Here is a 21,135-nt window from a genome sequence, read left to right as displayed (position 1 = left end):
CAGTGTTCGAACCTCGAGGGTTTTGCCGGAACCCGAAATTCAACATTTGGCACACCAGGTAGGGGTACGCCGAAGCTTCCCTTCCACTAGTTGATCCGCCGACACTCCGCGACTTTGATGTCCGGCGACCCGAGGACAAACGCCGACCGCACGGCAGCTTGGCTAGCTCGGGCGGCCCCGTCTGCCCAAGAAGACCTCAACCCCGCGCCCCAGGAAGCACGCGCACCGCCAAATGCCGTGGGGCGCGGGCGGCGTGGTCAGACGCCGTCCGCCCTTACTCCATGACAAGCATGGGCAGCCGCAAGGGCCTCAAGCCACGCTGCGGCCATGGCGCCGCACACCCGACGGGAACAAGCAAACGTGAGGGCCGCGCTCACGGTGGCTCGGGAGCTGCTGCGATGCCGGCTGATGGAAAGCAGTCGGGATGTGTTGCTAGAGCGCCTCGCCGAGCTCCTGGATGCCGCGGCCTCGGGGGCACCGCCCTTCTGCTCCCAGCTTACGCCACAGTCCGCGGCCGGATCGCATGGCGGGCCTCGCCACGCCCGTGCACCCCCGGGCGCACCCAGAGGCTTCGTTGACACCGCCGCGACCAGCAGCACAGACGCCCAATTGCACCTGCGCCACCTCCGACGAGCGTGGGCACGAGCGTCGCCACCTACGGCCCCGGCGGAATGCCACCCTACCATCCTCAGGGCGGTGCGCTGGGCCGGGCAACGTGGAGCGTGGGGCACTTCGGCGAGGACTTCGAGGCGACGGCCTTGGAGGCCTACGTGCCCCGCATGGTGGACCAGGATTACCCAATGGAAGACGACCATGGCTCGTTTCTTGAACCAGGCTGGGAGGAGGAGGCATTAGAAGCTAAGGCCTTCCAGGAGCCTCCCGGGAACCTCTCCGACCGTGCCGGCGACAACAGCTACAGGGTACCGCTAATCTCTCAGGAGCAAGCTTACGCTAACCATGGGTCGCAGGAGGATCATGTCACAGCGGCGGATGGCGGCCCTAGCTCGACGGCCTCCCTTCCGCTAGGAGGTGCGCACTGGGGGCTGCACGGGAGGGGCCGGGAGCAAGGCCCCTCCCCGCGGTGCACGGAGCAGGGTGCCCCCTAGAGGTAGGCCCTCTGACGGGGAGGCGCTGGTGAGCCTTCCCCCCGGCAGAGGACCCGTGGTCACCGAGGGTGCCGCTGGCATCCCCTTTGCCCCTTGGCGTCGTCCTGGTTTCCGGATGCCTCCAATGGTGGTCGAGGGTGGCACAAGGCGGGGCCCTTGAAGTAAGGCTCACGCCTGTGAAGGTCTCCGCTCGTGACACTCTCACGTAATAATGAGTGGGGCTGTACACGCCCCGGAGTCGCAGGAGTGCCGCCCTCGGGCCTCGGGGGCTCCCTCCCACGTCCTAGTGGCAGCACTTAGCTCCGCACTGGTGAGAAGACAAGAAGACTAGACTAGGCACCGGACGCGGCCATTTGCTTTTAACCTCTTTTCTGTAGCCCTGCTTTCTGGCTTTGGATTTAACTTTGAAGTCGAATTTTCATTGGTGTGCACGGGGGGTGCCTTTTCTCATTCGTGCGATTTCTTGCAATCTGGTTCCTTACCTTGATTTGGAGTTCGCACCCGCTGCCTACCCCTCACGAGCCCCGCGCGAGTGGGGGCTGGGTATAGCACGCGCACTGCACTCATGCCCTGCCATCGCCGGCGCTTGCTTCTCGCAAGGCCCTCTCGGACGGATCGGCAGGCTCCTCAGAAACTCCCAACCTCACGCGCCAGTTCGGGAGCTATCCTGGCTAAGGTAAACCACAGCAGCAAACTCGCAGTAGGGCTCACGGGCTCATGAAGACACATATCCAGCTTGGCCTAAAAAATAGAGGCAGTAATCTGTTTACATGAGGGGCTCCCCCTCCCAAAATGCTCTTACAACCTCTAGGGCCGTGCCCGAGTTTTCGCATGGAGGATAAACAACAGGGAAGCACGGGTTCAATCGGACATGTCGCTCACGGCATCCCCCGGGTCGCCTTCAGATGCGTCACTGGCGTTGCTGTCGCCATCGCTGGCACCACCGTCACCGTCACCGGCGCCGCCCTCGCCATCGTCGACCACGTTGCCTTCATCCGCCGCGACCACCACCGCATCGTCGTCGGAAGTGAAGGCCCTGACTAGCGCATCCACATTGTCTTCCACCCATCACGCCATGTCACCCCGGATGGCCTTGGGTACGGGGGCAATGGCGGCGTCAAAATCGAAGTTGGGGTAAGTGTTCTGGAGGTGGCTGGATACACGGGAGAACGCGCGCTCGAGCATGCCGCGACTCCTCTCTTCAACAAGCTGGCTAGCCCTCTCGGATTGGTTCTCCAGACGCGTAACCACGTCGGTGAAGAAGCGGAGGTCACTGGCATAATCGTTCACATGGGGATGAGTGGCTTTTTCGTCGCAGATGTGCCCAGCGCCGTGTTGGCCCTGTTCCTGAGGCCTTGGAGCATGGGGGCATGCACGCGCTCCAGCGTCCGCCATTGAAGCACTTCCTCCCTGCTCCACTGCGTGAAGGACTCGGCGTTGGTGACTCGCTGCTGAAGAGAAAGCAGCTCGGTGCGGGCGGAGGCCAGCTCAGCCCGCGCCGAGACCAGGGCGGCCGCAGCGGCCCTCTCGCGTTGCTCCACCTCAGCCAACTCTGTCCTGAGGGCAGTAGTCCGGCCCACGGCTTCGGCTTCCACAAGCTCCAGCATCAGGTCATACCTGCCGACAAGATCCGCGCGCGCCTTGGCCACCCTGCTGTGGACCTCCTCCTAGATCCTAGCCTCGCGCACGTTAGCGGCATCCTCCACTTGGGCAACTTGGCACTCCCTCGTCTCCAATCTCTCAAGCTCGAGGCTGCGCTCCATGGATTCTAGCGCCAGCGTTTCCTCGTGCTTCAGGATCTCTTCCTCCTTGGCAGGCGTCCCCCTCATCAACGCAAGGGCAGCCTTGCGCGCTTCCATCTGCTGCTCCAAGGAGGCGCTCCAGGCTTGGAGCTCCCACGCGCGTCTCTCCGCGACCTTGCAGCGACGGCCAGCTTCCCGGGCCTCTTCCAGGGCCCGAGTGCAGGCCTCACGCGAGGCCGCAAGGGACACCTCGGCCTTCGCATTATCAAGCTCACGCTGGTGGCGCCCTAGGTAAATTGCCACCTTCAATTTATGTCGCTCCTCCATCAGTCGAAGACCCTCGGCTCCGAGACGCGCGTATACATCCACGAGTTCTCTGCCGAGCCGGCTCATCGCGCCCATTTCCTCCTGAAAAAGCTCGTGGCGGACGACGCTCCATTGGCATGCAAGCTCAAGCGCGTGACCGATCCCGTCCTCCGCGGCGGGGGTTGCAGACGGGACCCGAAGTGGCTCGCCCCTTTCGGCAGGGGCTGGGGGCTGGCGCCCCCCATCACCGACTGGGCTTCGGCGGGAGCTCGATTAAGCCGAGGCTCGCTACTCGAAGAGGAGGCCAAGACTGAGGCCATCCAGCCGCCGTCCACAACCAGAGGAGGAGACCCTGCACGCTCGCCGCACCTCCTGCGAGGCCACGAAGAAGAGATGGCGGGAGCGAGGGTTCGAGACGCCAAGCTGGCGTTTCTATCTCTCCGGCCGACCTCGCATCAGGGGTGGGATGCTGGCTCGGGATGCTCAAGGCCAGCGGGAGACTCGAGGCAGGAGGAGGCTGCTTCCTGCGAGGCTTCACGACATTAGTGGAAGGGATCCTGAAAAGCCACTGTCAGGAAGGGAAGCGGCACTCAAGGGATCACAAAGATAAGGTACTTACTCATCTATGGCGATGTACTTCCCATGTTTCAATGGCCGGCGAGGGGCACCAGTTCTGTAGCTTGGGGACCCCCTCCTTTTGCGGAGAGCCTCGAAGTCCACCTGGAGCCTGCCGAAGCGATGGACGTGGCGGCCAGCGCGGGGCGCGACTAGAGAAGCACCCAAGGAGACGACCTCAGGAGCGCCAAGCTGGGGAGAGCTGTCAGGCTCCACCTTGCGACAGCCGGCCGAGGCCTCTGGAACTTCGGCCTCAAGAGCAGCGGGCCGCACCATCCCCTCAACTGCCGCCCCGGGGAGAGAGCCTCGTGCTCCTGAGGATGGTGCCTCAGGAGCCTCGGGCGGCGCTGACACCTCGGCACCCACGCATCCGGCCTCCGACGGTACTTGCCCCCCCTGCATCCACTCTTGGGGCAAGATTGGTGCCAACGACGAGGAGAGGAACCGCGGTGACGGGGTTCTCGCGGGGCCCCACAAGGCCGACTAGACGCAGCCCCCATTCATCGAAAGGGGGCATCTGCCCCGCGAACTCCACCGTGTTCGAGCAGCTGTATAGGAAACAGCCCTCCTGCGGCAGATCGCCTGGCGAGGGGTTACCAGCCAAGACTTCGAGCATCGTCCTTCGTGCCTCGGCCGGGAGCTCCGATTCCTGAAGCCTCATGCGATCTTGGTCGCCGGTCAGGGCCCACATCGGCTGGGAATGGCGCTGGAGTGGGGCGATGCGGCGTCGGAGGAACTCATTCATCACCTTGGGCGCGGTCACACCAAGATCCTTTAGCCTCCTCAGCCGGAGCCAGACAAAAGCAAGACGGGAGCTACCGAGCTCCTCGTGACCCCAGCCAGAGCTGGGGACGGCGGGTGACAACGGAGGCGGGAGCAGGGGCTGAGCACCCCGACATCAACATACACCCACCGCGTCCGAAACTCGCTCGTCGACGGCGGGAGATCAAAGTCAATACCCGAGCCGGCTGTCGCCGCCTCGGCCTGAAAGCTCAGGCACCCCGAGCACTGCGGGTGTCAGTCAGGTGCAGCGAGAAGAAATGGCATAGGAGGGCCACGGAAAGGGCAATGCCCACCATGGCCTTGCAGACAAAGGTGAAGACTGCGAGAAGGGCAACGGCTTGGGGATCAAGGTGCAGCATATGGATCTGATAATGGGAAAGCACGACATTGAAGAAAGCGGAGAAGGGAGGAACCAGGCCAGCCCACAGTGCGTCGATGAAGAACTAGACCTCAGTGGCTATCCTATCGATGGTAGATCGGGATGCAGGACAGGCCACCGTCCCTCCCCATTCGTTGAAGCTAGTAGCGAGCGCAGGGCGGACATTATTCATGGCCTCCTCGTTGAGCACCCGCGATCGGCCAACGGCGGGCTCGACGGCCGGAGGTGGGCTGGCTGAGGACAGGGGCTTCTTCCCTTTCTCCGTCCGGTGTGCCATGGCAACAGAGAGGACTGAGCTCGGGTCGGATTGGAAGAGGAAGAAGAGGTACAAGGAAGTGAATAAGTTGGGGAGTGCGTTGCCAGCAATAGGGAAATGACTGTGTAGGATGCCGTGGCCGCCAAGCCAGGCGGATTTCAAGGTTGCATGGGGAATCGGGGCCGCCCACGTCCGTCAATCGCCACGCGTCGAGCGGGGCCGCCCACATCCCGTCAATCGCCACGCGTCGAGCGGGGCCGCAAGTTGTTGGGGCTCGCGGCGCTCCGCACTTGCCCTTTGGCTTCGCCTTGAAGCCAAGTCTGAGCGCGCCTTGGGCCCGGGTGCTACTGTCGGTGTCCTGGGAACGGGGGTCCCCAGACTTGCCTACCTACGGCCCACGGCGTGGCTCTGCCAGCGGCCCTGTACGGCCCATCTTCACCAGCAAACATTCAAGACCCTCGCGAGGGGCCAAGCCTCGCGAGGCGGACGACACAAGACCTCCTCGGGAGCGGCCTCACCAGACTGGCTCGCGAGGGGCGGAGAGATCAAGGGAAGGGAACCTCATGAGGTTCCTATGACGTCAGCCATGATGACCAAGGCTAGGCGGGCGCCAGTGCGCACAGTGTCCTCGTTTCCTCTTTGGTGCTAAAGGGGCAAGCGCAGGCGAGGAGTCCCGAGGCATCAGGCAAAGGTTTCCATATCGGTGCAACGAGACCAAGACCAGCAGGACGGTAGGACTGAGGTGACCGTGGAGCCCAAGACGGCGTCACTACCAGACCCTTTGGCAGGCGAAGACCACCTTTAGTCAGGATAGCTTGTACTAGTTGTCTCCCTTCAAATTTGGCCGTTGTTGGCTCCCTCCCTGCTCAATATTTGGGGAGAGGGCCAGGGCCTCTATAAATAGGACTAGCCACCACCGTAGAGACATCTCATCCTAGACTAGATCCATCCTCACTCACAGAAGTTCACCAAGCACAAGAACACCTCTCTTCAGGAGGCTGTTCTTCCCCTCGTACTGTTCATCCTCAGCCCTAGAGGCAATCCACCACACCACACTGGAGTAGGGTATTACACCACAACGGTGGCCCGAACCAATATAAATCCCGTGTCTCTTGTGTTGCAGGTTCGTCGAGCTAGGCTTTGAGATCGCGGTGAGGCTAAGGGTGTGATTAGGTAGGGGAGATCTTCGTGCGCACCCCAGTGTTCGAACCTCGAGGGTTTTGCCAGAACCCGATATCCGACATAATCCCATGTGTAAAAACTAATGATATCTCGTGAAAGAGGAGATAAGGTGAAGAGGAGTGGGGCGTGGTGGTGATTGGTTGTCGGACTGAAAGGAGGCAAGGGGATGGATGACGCCGGCAGCGGCCACCAGGCCAGTTTGTTCCAGAGGCTTCCTTTTTTAATTTCTCAACAGTGAGGTTGTTGGAGATAAGGATGATCTTGGGAAGGCCTTGTCTGCAAATGTGCAGAGAGGTGTGGGTATCTTTTAGTTTAATTTCCATTCGTCAGATATAGATCAGACGATCTATTGCAAGATGACACGCATACCATCATCACCAACTCCTTTTTTTAGAAGAGAAGAAATATAAGTATGGAGATACAAATGTATTATCGATACTTGTTTCCGTAAACTAGGATCTACATTCTATTCAACGGCTCAGCATGTGGGGCCCTAGCACAATGACTTCTCGACTGTGTAAAACAAAGGTTCTCCCGTCGCTGATAAGGAGGGGGTGACGGCGGCGCGCTTTCGGCTTGCTCTAGTCCTAGTAGTCATACTAGGTGGTCTACGCACGTGTAGATTTATTCTTTCTCACAACTCATGTTCACCGTACTGCCACGACTGTTGATGAATAGGCGGTAAGTTATTCACGAGGAAACCCTTGTTGAGTGTGTTTGCGAGAGAGAGAGAGAGAGATAGTGTGCATGTGTGATATGTCTAGAGACTGAGGCAATGATAATATATTCTTTGTGTCTATGTGTTTGGAGGATAGAGAGAGACATGTACATGGGGCTTTGTGTTGTGTAACGTGGAGACACATGGACATAATCATAGAGTGAGTGTGCAAGATACACATGCGCACATTGGGAGTGATGTGTGAGTTAGAGAGATGGAGAATTTTGGTGTGCATCTGAGCTAGAGAGGGGGGGTCTATACATATCTAGAGCTATAGAGATATGCAAGGGTGTGTGTCTTAAAAGAAGGATCCAGATAGCTAGATGGGTGTTTGTGCATGTGTGTGTGTGTTTGTGCGCGCGTTTGTGTGTGAGACGGAGTGTGTGTATGTGGAGTAGAGAGACCACTGATGATGTAAACCTAGTATAAGGGAAGGGGGAATGGTGTGACATGTGTGTCAAAGAGAGACAAAGGCATGTGTAGTAGCGGGATAGCATGGGTGCGGGTGGGGAGCAAACTATTTGGAAGAGACATCGAGTGTGTGTGGGAGAGGGGTGTGAGAGCGAGAGAGAGAGAGAGAGAGCTAGCGACGAAGAGAGAGAGAGAGACATATAGAGAGAGATATATAGAGAGAGAGAGGAAAAGAGGGGGGAGAGAGGGGTCGTTTGTGTCCATAAGTGGCATATAGATAGGGAGACAATGTTGATCTTGTTCGAAATTGGCCTATGTACTGATACGCAAGGGAAGCGAGTCATCGTGTGTGTGATCGGGACTTCATGAGAGATCTAGAATAGATGGTGTAGAGAACAACGTGCGAGATTGAGAACGATGATACATTAGGGAGCTATGGAAAGAGTTACGACATATATGTATACAAGGAAGGAGCTGTGGCGGGTCCGCATGTGGGAGAGATAGAAAGAGGAGAGTGGTGCACAAGGAGACAAAGTGTGCTTGTGTTGCAGTGGGGTGGTGTGTGAGGTGGGTGTGCGAGAACCACATAACTAGGGAGATAGACGTTTGGGGGCGACATTTTGTGTGTATGAGAAAGATGCACTCTACATAGTGCGTGTGCTTGGGAAAGAGAGATGCCGTGAGACCTGGAGAGTGGGGGAAGAGATGTGTGCATGCCCGAGAGACAAAGTGATAAGAGACCTATATTAGGGTCCAAACAGTAGAAGAGAGGGGGGTGTTAATGTGCTCGTGTGTTCGTGTCTGGGGGAGAGAACGGCGAGTGTGTGTGGGGGGCGACGGGGTGGGTGGGGGTGGCGAGGTTGCCTTCAGATAATGAGTTAGTTGTCTATATTTGAGGGACTTTAGCGTAATTGAGATATATATGGTCAATAGTGTGTGCACTCATGGTTGATCAATTTGTTTCAAAGTTTGGACTATGAGATAACGATACTTTTGAACATGCGTGATATAACTTGATGTACCAGAATTACAAACCTATGATTGGAATTTTGGAATTCGACTCCATCATTAGCTTTTGTAATTCATTTAAACGGAGGTACATTTTTTAAGCCGGGATTTCGTGATTTCAGATTCATATATCAAACCTAGAGATATACACATACGGGCATGTTCAAACTTTATAATCATCCACTTTATTCATACACATACACATTTTTGCTTTTGTCATCATATTTAGGATAAACACATTTGGAATTTCATTTTAATTGGACTATATGATGGTATTTACTTGTATAGCTCAATGATCCATATTTGAATTGAATGGACAATCTAAGTTTCGAGTTGGAGACATTGATTTTCAAAACTTGCACTTTTTTTGCGTACAAAACAAATAAACTCTCGGCCATGATATCATAGTCGGCCGTACAAGAGCAGAACACTTATAATTTCAGGCGCCAAAAGCTTTCAAACTTCCCGCTCACATCAAAATAGCTCGCGCCCAAAAGGTTAGCCCTGCGATATTCCCGTTTTACCCCTGCCACATGAATGGAAAAGGGCTGCTTTGGTAACTCCATTGTTTTCCCCTCTTTGCCCCCAACATTCTTCCCCAAAGCCCCTCCCCTTCCCCTCCCCGACCCCCAACCACGGCAAGCCACCGAATCTAGTCCTCCGCCGCAGCGGTGGACCTCACGCCCCGCCGGTTCTACCTTCTGCACCTTGGAACCCCCAACTGCCAACTCACCACTTCACCGGAGCCGCTTCACCGACTGGCTTGTCCACCGCTCCAGATCTCCTTGACCGCCATCATGGTCCACCGCACCGGATCTGCTTAACTGGCGCCCTCGTCCACCACAGTGTAGTTCCTTCATTGACTCCCTCGTCCGCCCCATCGCTGGCCCTTCATACAAGCCCTCGTCTGCCGCAACAGATCCGCCTCACCGAAAGCACTGTACACTGCGCCCGCCAAAGCCTTCGTCCATTGCACCGGACCTGCTCCACGGATGCCATATTCAACTCAACCAGCCCTGATTTATTGACGCCGTAGCCTCATCATGTTATTTCGATTTGTACTCCTCGGTTTTTCTCTTCTTTATCGGGCAACTGATCACTTACCATAGATGAGCTTTCTTGTATGTCGATAGGCGCCGCAACCGTAGCACCGGAGTCGCTTCAGCGACGGCGAAAGCCGGCCCAAGCTCAACTGCAACACGAGCACCATCGATGATCCTTAGCTATCAAGTATGACAACGATACCCATACGCCACCGAGAATTAGGTACTATTATCCAACGGCCGACGCCTACGTTCACTTTCTTAGCATAAGCACCGCACCTTTGAATTTCTTCAGGTCATCATTCAATTTTTCATGAGACGCGTTATTCTGCTTGCACCTATAGGGCCATACTTCTGGCAGTGAACATGTGACATGTGCGAAATTTCAAACTAGTGGACATAAAGTTAATATGCTTTAGTTTTGTCCTAAGTATTACTGTACTTCCTAGATATCACTACCTACTATTTTACTTCTTGCATGCCATATTTATGATAATGGTGTTGTTCTGATGCCACCTTGTAACGCCCACGATGCGGCTATATCTCCCACGTGTCGAGGCATGACTTAGAGGCATAACCGCATAGTGGTTTTTGTCGCAAGAAGGGTCATCTTCACACAATCCCATGTAATGAACAAGAATGGGATAACGAGAGTTGGCTTACAATCGCCACTTCACACAATACATAATTTAATTCATACATCATACAAAATCCACAAATAGACCGACTACGGTCAAAATCCAAATGAAAATAAGATAACCCCAAATGCTAGATCCCCGATCGTCCCAACTGGGCTCCACTACTGATCATCAGGAAAAGAAACATAGTAACGACCACGTTACTCGTCGAACTCCCACTTGAGCTCGGTTGCGTCATCTGCACTGGCATCGTCGGCACCTGCAACTGTTTTGGTAGAATCTGTGAGTCACGAGGACTCAGCAATGTCACACCCGCGAGATCAAGACTATTTAAGCTTCTAGGAAAGGATGGTGTAATGAGGTGGAGCTGCAGCAGGCACTAAGCATATATGGTGGCTAACATACGCAAATGAGAGCGAGAAGAGAAGCAACGCAACGGTCGCGAAGCTAGAAGTGATCAAGAAGTGATCCTGAAACTACTTACGTTCATGCATAACGCAAACCGTGTTCACTTCCCGGACTCCGCCGAGAAGAGAGCATCACGGCTACACACACGGTTGATGTATTTTAATTAAGTCAACTGACAAGTTCTCTACAACCGGACATTAACAAATTCCCATCTGCCTCATAACCGCGGGCATGGCTTTCGAAAGATAATACCCTGCAGGGGTGTCCCAACTTAGCCCATTATAAGCTCTCACGGTCAACAAAGGATAAACCTTCTCCCGGAACGACCCGATCAGTCTAGGAATCCCGGTTTACGAGACATTTCGACAATGGTAAAACAAGACCAGGAAAGCCGCCCGAATGTGCCGACAAATCCCGATAGGAGCTGCACATATCTCGTTCTCAGGACACACCGGATAAGTCAAGCTACGAGTAAAACCAGACCTCGAGTTTCCCCGAGGTGGCCCCGCAGGCTGCTCGGTTCGGACCAACACTCGAAGGAGCACTGGCCGGGGGGGGGGGGTTAAAATAAAGATGACCCTCGGGCTCGCGAAAACCCAAGGGAAAAGGCTTAGGTGGCAAATGATAAAACCAAGGTTGGGCCTTGCTCGAGGAGTTTTATTCAAGGCGAACTGTCAAGGGGGTCCCATAAATCACCCAACCGCGTAAGGAACGCAAACTCAAGGAACATAATACCGGTATGACGGAAACTAGGGCGGCAAGAGTGGAACAAAACACCAGGCTTAAGGCCGAGCCTTCCACCCTTTACCAAATATATATAGGTGCATTAATTAAATAAGAGATATTGTGATATTCCAAAATATCCATGTTACAACATGGAACCAACTTCAACTTCACCTGCAACTAACAACGCTATAAGAAGGGCTGAGCAAAAGCGGTAACTTAGCCAAACAACGGTTTGCTAGGAAAGGATGGTTAGAGGCTCGTCATGGCAATATGGGAGGGATGATATAGCAAGTGGTAGGTAGCGCAGCATGGCAATAGAACGAACAACTAGCAAAGCAAAGATAGAAGTGATATCGAGGGTATGGTCATCTTGCCTGCAAGGTTCTTAGTGTTGTCGAAAGCTTGATCCTTGTAAGCGTACTCGACAAGTTCCTCGTTCACGAACTCGTCTCCCGGCTCTACCCGAAATAAGAACACAAGCAACGGAACCACAATCAATCACGGGAAATGCACAAGCAACATGATGCAAAACATGCATGATATGCGAGATATGATATGCGATGCATATGCGTGCTCCGGAAGAAAAATGATGAACAAGGCAGTAACTTGGCAAACCAAGCATGCCACTGGAAAGATGAGATGATTTCGGTCGAAATCGATATAAAGATCACCGGAAACGGATGCACTGTTTGCAAATGGCAAGCAAAACAAGAATGACACGAATCTGTGATTAACAGCATGGTAGCACTTAGAATACATCAAGTAACTATGCTACAGCACTCCAACATAGCAACAAAGCATATGGCAGTAATCTACAGGAGATGCTTGACAAAAGATGAACACTGAGCTACGGCTAGATCACAACACAGCAGGTTGAAACAAGCATGGCAAAAGTGCAAAAGATATCAGGTTCACAGACTGAAATTACTGGACATGGGTGAAACAGCATCAGGTAGCAAAGTTCAGAGCAAGAAAAACACACTCTAAATGAACTTAACATGGCAAAACAAGGCATGCCATGAATCTACTAAATGCATATGACAAAAGTCCCTTACTGACCATGAGCCAAAAAGGAACAGAAGATATGATGGCAACCATGTAAACATAGCAAGTTTCGTTAAAAGGTTTCAGACTTGGCAGAAAACAGAGCATGGCAGAAACCGAAATTATGAGGGCATCTTGGTGAGCTTGATTCACTCACCACAAAGCAATTCATGACAAAACAAGCATACCTACAGCAAGATAGCATGTTTATGAAACTATCCATGGCAAGAGCAAATACATAGCATGTATGAAACAACTACAACAACCTTGGCAAAATTGAATAACACGTAAACAATCTGCCAGGAATATTTTATAGCAAAAGCAGAGCAAGATTAAGACATGCTAGGGCACTACATAATTGCAAACAGGGGCATGGATGGATAGAGCAAAACTATATATACAAAACATCCTTACTGAACATCACCAAAAGGAGCATGGATCTCTCTGTAGGTACATGGATACATAGCAACAAAATAACAGCAGTCACAGACTTGCTAAAATTACTGAGTCTCTGAAATCAGAAACATCACGAAGCCTAGTTTGCATGCTTGTGCTAGTCACCACAGAGATCACAAAAATACATGGCATACACCTCTGTAAAGATGGCATGTCATACATCAAAACACATGTAGAGCTCATGCCCATAAGATGCACAGATTAAATGAAACAAAAATAACAAATCACCAAGTTCTGATAAGTAACAACAGTTAACAACAATTAGCACTCTTGCACCTGAGATTTGTGCATCAAGACGGACTCAAATGAACATGGTGCAATGGAACAAAATTAAGAGCATCTCGGGGCGAACATTTCGATATGTTACACGTACGAAACAGAGCTATATGCAGAGAGTTATGATGCGATGAACAGGAGCATATATTGTAAAGTTCTCGGGACATGGAGAAAAACGGGGAGGAGAAGAAGTCAACCTCCTCTTCCAGATCCAGATCGGATCGGCGCGCAGCTCGAGGTTCGTCGGGCTCGCTGGCCGGAGCTCGCGCCAGAGCTCAGGGAGAGGAGGAGCAGGAGGCGCCGGGGAGGCGCGGGATGTGCGGCGGCGGGAGGCGCCGGCGACGGCATGGCGGCGTGGGCGCGGGACGGCGGGTGCGGCGGCGCCGGCTAGGCGGCGGGCGACCGCGGGGAGGAGGGCGGCGGCGGCTCGGGCCGCGGGGCGGAGGAGACGGGCCGGCGGGGGCCGGCCACGGGCTCGCGGGCTTCGGCGGCGGCGCGGCGTACGGCGCGCCACGTGAGTGGGCGGGGGCGGCGGCGCAGTTGTGTCCGGCCCCGGGCAGACACGTACGGCGGCGCCGAGGAGCGGGGTTAGGGTTTCGGGACCCGATTTTTGGAGGGGGAACATATATTTATAGGTAGAGGGAGCTAGGAGACTCCAAACGGAGTGCGTTTTTCGCCCACACGATCGTGATCGAACGACCTAGAGCATGGAAGTGACTTAGAGGGGTTTTGGGCTGTTTGGAGGGAGGTTTTGCTGCAACACACAAAGGGACTTTGCGGTTACCCGGTTAACCGTTGGAGCATCAAACGACCTCCAAATGGCACGAAACTTGACAGGTGGTCTACCGGTGGTATACCAAGGCCACTTGATAAGACTCGGTCCATTCCGAGAACGTTCAACACCCGGTCACGAAAATAAACAAGAGGGGTCCGCCGGTGCATGTGGGAGTGCCGGATTGCAAAACGGACAACAGGGAAAATGCTCGGACGCATAAGACGGGCACGTATGCAAATGCAATGCACATGATGATATGATATGAGATGCATGACATGAACAAAATGCAACACGGAAAAACAAAACCCGACCACGGAGGGAATATCATTACACATAGCCGAAAATGGCAAGAGTTGGAGTTACAAGTATGGGAAGATACATCCGGGGTGTTACACACCTGTTGGTTGCATCAGACTGCTTCATGTTCTCTATGCTTAATTACACATCAGCAAACTAGCATGTGGTTCCGCTGCTTTTTGTTTGTTTTACCCTACATTTTCTGATGCTAGCTATTACATCACTACTCCGAGCCTCTGTTCATTACTTTTTTGTGTGTTCTTGATCTTACCAAGTTGCATGACTAAATTTGATGCTTCTATTAATTATGGAGATGCCAACCCCATCAAGCAAAATATTTGTTCCTTTGGGGCTGGCACCTCGAACAAGCATAAAAATAGAGTGAAGCAGATATATTGTCATGTAAGCACACACCCTTCTTTCATTAGTTTTGATGAACCATTGATGATCAATTTGAACCAGTGCATGCGATTAAAATTAATTTTACCTAAATAGAGGGTGCAGAATGAACTACAACAACTAGATTTGCAACCACGGGATGCAGACGATATCTTCAAAGAACATTGCAACAGCAGCGAGGCTTCATAGCAACATATGGTAAGCCAGTGTGTTTTAGTACATGTGAAATGTAATGCGTGTGGGCTGCTTTCTTGGCTTGTGTCCTCAATCTGTAATCCTACAAAATTACAAATAGTTCAGTTATCTGCTTTGCTATATTGCTTGATTCGAATGCTTGTTTATTACTTGTTAGGCTATACCTGAGTTGGCCAATATCTCAGCAGTGCCTGCTGTACTATCATAAAGAAATGCATGCCTAGTTCATTTGAGTCCTTAACTTTTCCTCTGAAATTCATCACAAGACTGTCTTTGTAGTTTATATGAGGCCACACTGTTAAGTGCTTTCTCAGATTATTTGAACTGCTTAGATGCCTTGGCAACTTAAATATAGCAATGGTACACTCCCTTTCAACTAGGGATGTCAATTGGGTCCTGTTTAATCCTGATTAAAGTCCACTAGTGGTATGATAGTTCAAAAGAGTTTTTGTTTTTTGAGGAAAATGAACTAGGGAGCTAGCAAAAACTAACTAGATGGGACTGGCGGATGTCGTTTATTTGCCACTAATATCCCTAGTTTCATCTTACCATTTTAATTTCTTTTCGGCTGATGCTGCTTTGAACCATTTAAATATAGCTTGCCATGCTCGGCAATAATTCGTATGTCGTTTACCATGTAAGCTTACTGCCTGGATCATGCAATAATTATATCTTACTCATGTCCAGCGGAAACCTTTCAGGATGCCGTTCACAGTAGGACACAATGCACAACCTCAGAATCTATTTGTGGAAGCAGTGTGACATCCATGTTACCAGATGGTAGCAGTTCAGAGGCAACACCACCGTAGAGCAGTCGGAGCACAGATATTATAGTTCTTGAGGCTCTACTAGAGGCAGAAAGAGATGGTGTGGCTGCTATAAATGAGGTAATCTTGATCTTGAGGCTGGAAATTATGCAATTAGCTGCACCATCCGAGATGGTGTCTAGATTGGATCTGGCGGTTCTGGACTCTGCGGCAGCTAGATGAATATTTCGTCAACTTCCCTAGGGTTTCTGGAATATTGGAGTATTTATAGAGCAAACAGGCAGTCCGGGGGGCACCCGAGGTGAGCACAATGCACCATGGCACGCCTGCGCCTCCTGGCGCGCCCTGGTGGGTTGTGTCCCCCTCGGGGCACCCCCCCAGGCGCAGCCAGGGCCCGTTGTGTTCCTTCTGGCCCATAAAAATATCTGTAGAGTTTCGGGGCATTTGGACTCCGTCTGATATTGATTTTTTGCAATGTAAAAAACATGGAAAAAACATCAACTGGCACTTGGCACTATGTCAATAGGTTAGTACCAAAAAAGATATAAAATGACTATAAATGATTGTAAAACATCCAAGATTGATAATATAACAACATGGAACAATCAAAAATTATAGATACGTTGGAGACGTATCACGTCACTGTCGGCGTCTTGGGAACGGGGGTCCCCAGACTTGCCTTCCTGCGGCCCACGGCGTGGCTCCACAAGCGGCCCTGTACGGCTCATCATCAAGCAAACACTCAAGACCCTCGCGAGGGGCCAATGTCGGATTTTGGGTTCCGAGAAAACCCTTGAAGTTCGAACACTTGGGTGCGCACTGCTACCTCTTGAGCACTGTGTTGGTTTTCCCTTGAAGAGGAAAGGGTGATGCAGCAAAGTAGCGTAAGTATTTCCCTCAGTTTTTGAGAACTAAGGTATCAATCCAGTAGGAGGCCATGCTCAAGTCCCTTGCACCTACACAAACAAATAAAAACCTCGTAACCAACGCAATAAAGGGGTTGTCAATCCCTTCACGGTCACTTACGAAAGTGAGATCTTATAGATATGATAAGATAATATTTTTGGTATTTTTATAATAAAGATGCAAAGTAAAATAAAAGACAATAAAAATAGCTAAGTGTTGGAAGATTAATATGATGGAAAATAGACCCGGGGGCCATAGGTTTCACTAGTGGCTTCTCTCAAGAGCATAAGTATCACGGTGGGTGAACAAATTACTATTGAGCAATTGATAGAATTGAGCACAGTTCTGAGAATATCTAGGTATGATCATGTATATAGGCATCACCTCCGTGACAAGTAGACCGACTCCTGCCTGCATCTACTACTATTACTCCACACATCGACCGCTATCCAGCATGCATCTAGAGTATTAAGTTCAAAAGAACAGAGTAATGCTTTAAGTAAGATGACATGATGTAGAGGGATAAATTCATGCAATATGATATAAACCCCATCTTGTTATCCTCGATGGCAAGAATACAATACGTGCCTTGGTGCCCCTGCTGTCACTGGGAAAGGACACCGCAAGATTGAACCAAAAGCTAAGCACTTCTCCCATTGCAAGAAAGATCAATCTAGTAGTCCAAACGAAACTGATAAGTCGAAGATACTTGCAAAGATAACCAATCATACATAAAAGAATTCAGAGGAGATTCAATTATTGTTCATAGATAAACCTGATCATAAACCCACAATTCATCTGTCTCAACAAACACACCGCAAAAAGAAGATTACATCGAATAGATCTCCATGAGAATCGTAGAGAACTTTGTATTGAGATCCAAAGAGAGAGAAGAAGCCATCTAGCTAATAACTATGGACCCGAAGGTCTGAGGTAAACGACTCACACATCATCGGAGAGGCTATGGTGTTGATGTAGAAACCCTCCATGATCAATGCCCACTCCGGTGGAGCGCCGGAAAAGGCCCCAAGATGGGATCTGACGGGTACAGAAGGTTGCGGCGGTGGAATTAGGTTTTTGGCTCCGTATCTGATAGTTTGGGGGTACGTAGGTATATATAGGAGGAAGAAGTACGTCGGTGGAGCAACATGGGCCCCACGAGGGTGGAGGGTGTGCCCCCTGCCTCGCGCTCTCTGGTTGCTTTCTTGACGTAGGGTCCATGTCCTGTGGATCACGGTTTTTCCGAAAATCACGTTCCCGAAGGTTTCATTCCGTTTGGACTCCGTTTGATATTCTTTTTCTGCGAAACACTGAAATAGGCAAAGAAACATCAATTTGGGTTGGGCCTCCGTTTAATAGGTTAGTCCCAAAAATAATATAGAAGTGTATAATAAAGCACATTAACATCCAAAACAGAATATAATATAGCATGGAACAATAAAAAATTATAGATACGTTGGAGACGTATCACGCACGAAGATCTCTCCTCCCCCTAGCTCATGCCCTCACCGCAATCTCAAAGCTCAGCGCGTCGAACTCGCAGAACAAGAGACACAAGGTTTATACTGGTTCGGGCCACCGATGTGGTGTAATACCCTACTCCAGTGTGGTGTGGTGGATTGCCTCTCGGGCTGAGGATGAACAGTTACAAGGGAAGAACAACCTCCTAAGGAGTGGTGCTCTTGTGCTTGGTGAGCTTTTGTGGATGAGGATGATCTGAACGGCCCCAGACCAGTTGCCTCTTACTGTGGTGGCTAGCCCTATTTATAGAGGCCCTGGTACTCTTCCCAAATGCTGGCGGGAAGGGATGCCACAACGGCCAAATTTGAAGGGAGACAACTAGTACAGGTTATCCTGACTAAAGGTGGTCTTCGCCTGCCAAAGGCTCTGGTGGTGATGCCGTCTTGGGCTCCACGGTGACCTCCGTCCTATCGTCCTGCTGGTCTTGGTCTCATTGCACTGATATGGAAACCTTTTCCTGACGCCTCGGGACTCCTCGCCTGCGCTTGTCTCTTTACCACCAAAGAGGAAACGAGGACACTGTGCGCGCTGGCGCCCGCCTGGCCACAGTCATCACGGCTTGCTTCACAGGAACCTCGCGAGGTGCCCCTTGCCTTGATCTCTCCGCCCCTCACGAGCCAGCCTGGTGAGGCCGCCCCCAAGGAGGTCTTGCATCGTCCGCCTCGCAAGGCTTGCCCCTCGCGAGGGTCTTGAGTGTTTACTGGTGAAGATGGGCCGTACGGGGCCGCTCGTGGGGCCATGCTGTGGGCCGCAGCAGGCAATTCTGGAGACCCCCGTTCCCAAGACGCCGACAGTAGCCCCCGGGTCCAAGGTGCGCTCGGACTTGGTGTAACGCCCGCGATGCAGCTATATCTCCCACGTGTCGAGGCACGACTTAGAGGCATAACCGCATTGTGGTTTTGTCGCCAGAAGGGTCATCTTCACACAATCCCATGTAATTAACAAGAATGGGATAACGAGAGTTGGCTTAAAATCGCCACTTCACACAATACATAAATATAATTCTTACATCATCCAAAAATCCACACATAGACCGACTGTGGTCAAACCCAAATGAAAATAAGATAACCCCAAATGCTAGATCCCCGATCGTCCCAACTGGGCTCCGCTACTGATCATCAGGAAAAGACACATAGTAACGACCGCGTTCCTCATCGAACTCCCACTTGAGCTCGGTTGCGTCATCTGCACTGGCATCGTCGGCACCTGCAACTGTTTTGGTAGAATCTATGAGTCACGAGGATCAGCAATCTCACACCCGCGAGATCAAGACTATTTAAGCTTATAGGAAAGGATGGTGTAAAGAGGTGGAGCTGCAGCAGGCACTAAGCATATATGGTGGCTAACATACGCAAAAGAGAGCGAGAAGAGAAGCAACGCAACGGTCGCGAAGCTAAAAATGATCAAGAAGTGATCCTGAAACTACTTACGTTCATGCATAACTCAAACCGTGTTCATCTCCCGGACTCTGCCGAGAAGAGACAATCACGGCTACACACACGGTTGATGTATTTTACTTGGGTCAAGTGACAAGTTCTCTAGAACCGGACATTAACAAATTCCCATCTGCCTCATAACCGCGGGCACGGCTTTCGAAAGATAATACCCTGCAGGGGTGTCCCAACTTAGCCCATTATAAGCTCTCACGGTCAACGAAGGATAAACCTTCGCCCAGGAAGACCCGATCAGTCTCGGAATCCTGGTTTACAAGACATTTCGACAATGGTAAAACAGGACCAGCAAAGCCACCCGAATGTGCCGACAAATCCCGTAGGAGCTGCACATATCTCGTTCTCAGGGCACACCGGATGAACACTACGTACAACTAAAACCAATCCTCGAGTTTCCCCAAGGTGGCGCTGCAAGTGGCTCTAGTTTGGACCAGCACTCAGAGGAACACTGGCCCGGGGGTTTAAATAAAGATGACCCTCGGGCTCGCGAAAACCCGGGGGAAAAGGCTTTGGTGGAAAATGGTAAAACCAAGGTTGGGCCTTGCTGGAGGAGTTTTATTCAAGGCGAACTATCAAGGGGGTCCCATAAATCACCCAACCGCGTAAGGAACGCAAACTCAAGGAACATAATACCGCTATGACGGAAACTAGGGCGACAAGAGTGGAACAAAACACCAGGCATAAGGCCGAGCCTTCCACCCTTTACCAAATAAATAGATGCATTAATTAATTAAGAGATATTGTGATAACCCAAAACTATCAATGTTCCAACATGAAACCAACTTCAACTTCACCTGCAACTAGCAACACTATAAGAAGGGCTGAGCAAAAGCAGTAACTTAGCCAAACAACGGTTTGCTAGGAAAGGAAGGTTAGAGGCTTGACATGGCAATATTGGAGGCATGATATAGCAAGTGGTAGGTAGCACAGCATGGCAATAGAACGAACAACTAGCAAAGCAAAGATAGAAGTGATTTCGAGGGTATGGTCATCTTGCCTGCAAGGTTCTCAGAGTTGTCGAAAGCTTGATCCTCGTAAGCGTACTCAACAGGTTCCTCGTTCACGAAATCGTCTCCCGGCTCTACCCCAAACAAGAACAAAAGCAACGGAACCACAATCACTCACGGGAAATGCACAAGCAACATGATGCAAAACATGCATGATATGCGAGATGTCCTATGCGATGCATATGCGTGCTCCGGAAGAAAAATGATGAACAAGGCAGTAACTTGGCAAACCAAGCATGCCACTGGAAAGATGAGATGATTTCGGTCGAAATCGATATAAAGATCACCGGAAACGGATGCACGGTTTGCAAATGGCAAGCAAAACAAGAATGACTCTATCCTGCGATTAACAGCATGATAGCACTTAGAATGCAACAAGCAACTATGGTTGAGCACTCCAACATAGCAAAAAAGCATATTGAAGTAACCTACAGGAAATGCTTGACAAAAGATGAACACTGAGCTACGGCTAGATCACACTACAGCAGGTTCAAACAAGCATGGCAAAATGGCAAAAGATAACAGGCTCACAGACTTGGTGAAATTACTGGACATGGCAGAAACAGCATCAGGTAGCAATGTTCATAGCAAGAAATCAACATGCTACAGGAACTTAACATAGCAAAACAAGGCATGGGACGAATCTAATAAATTCATAGAACAAAAGTCCCTTACTGACCATAAGCCAAAAAGGACAAGAATATATGATGGCAACCATAT

This window comes from Triticum aestivum, chromosome 6D (genome assembly GCF_018294505.1).
Source record: "Triticum aestivum cultivar Chinese Spring chromosome 6D, IWGSC CS RefSeq v2.1, whole genome shotgun sequence".
In the NCBI taxonomy this organism is placed as follows: Eukaryota; Viridiplantae; Streptophyta; class Magnoliopsida; order Poales; family Poaceae; genus Triticum; species Triticum aestivum.
The sequence above is the reverse complement of the archived record's forward strand: the minus strand, read 5'-3'. Positions refer to the sequence as shown.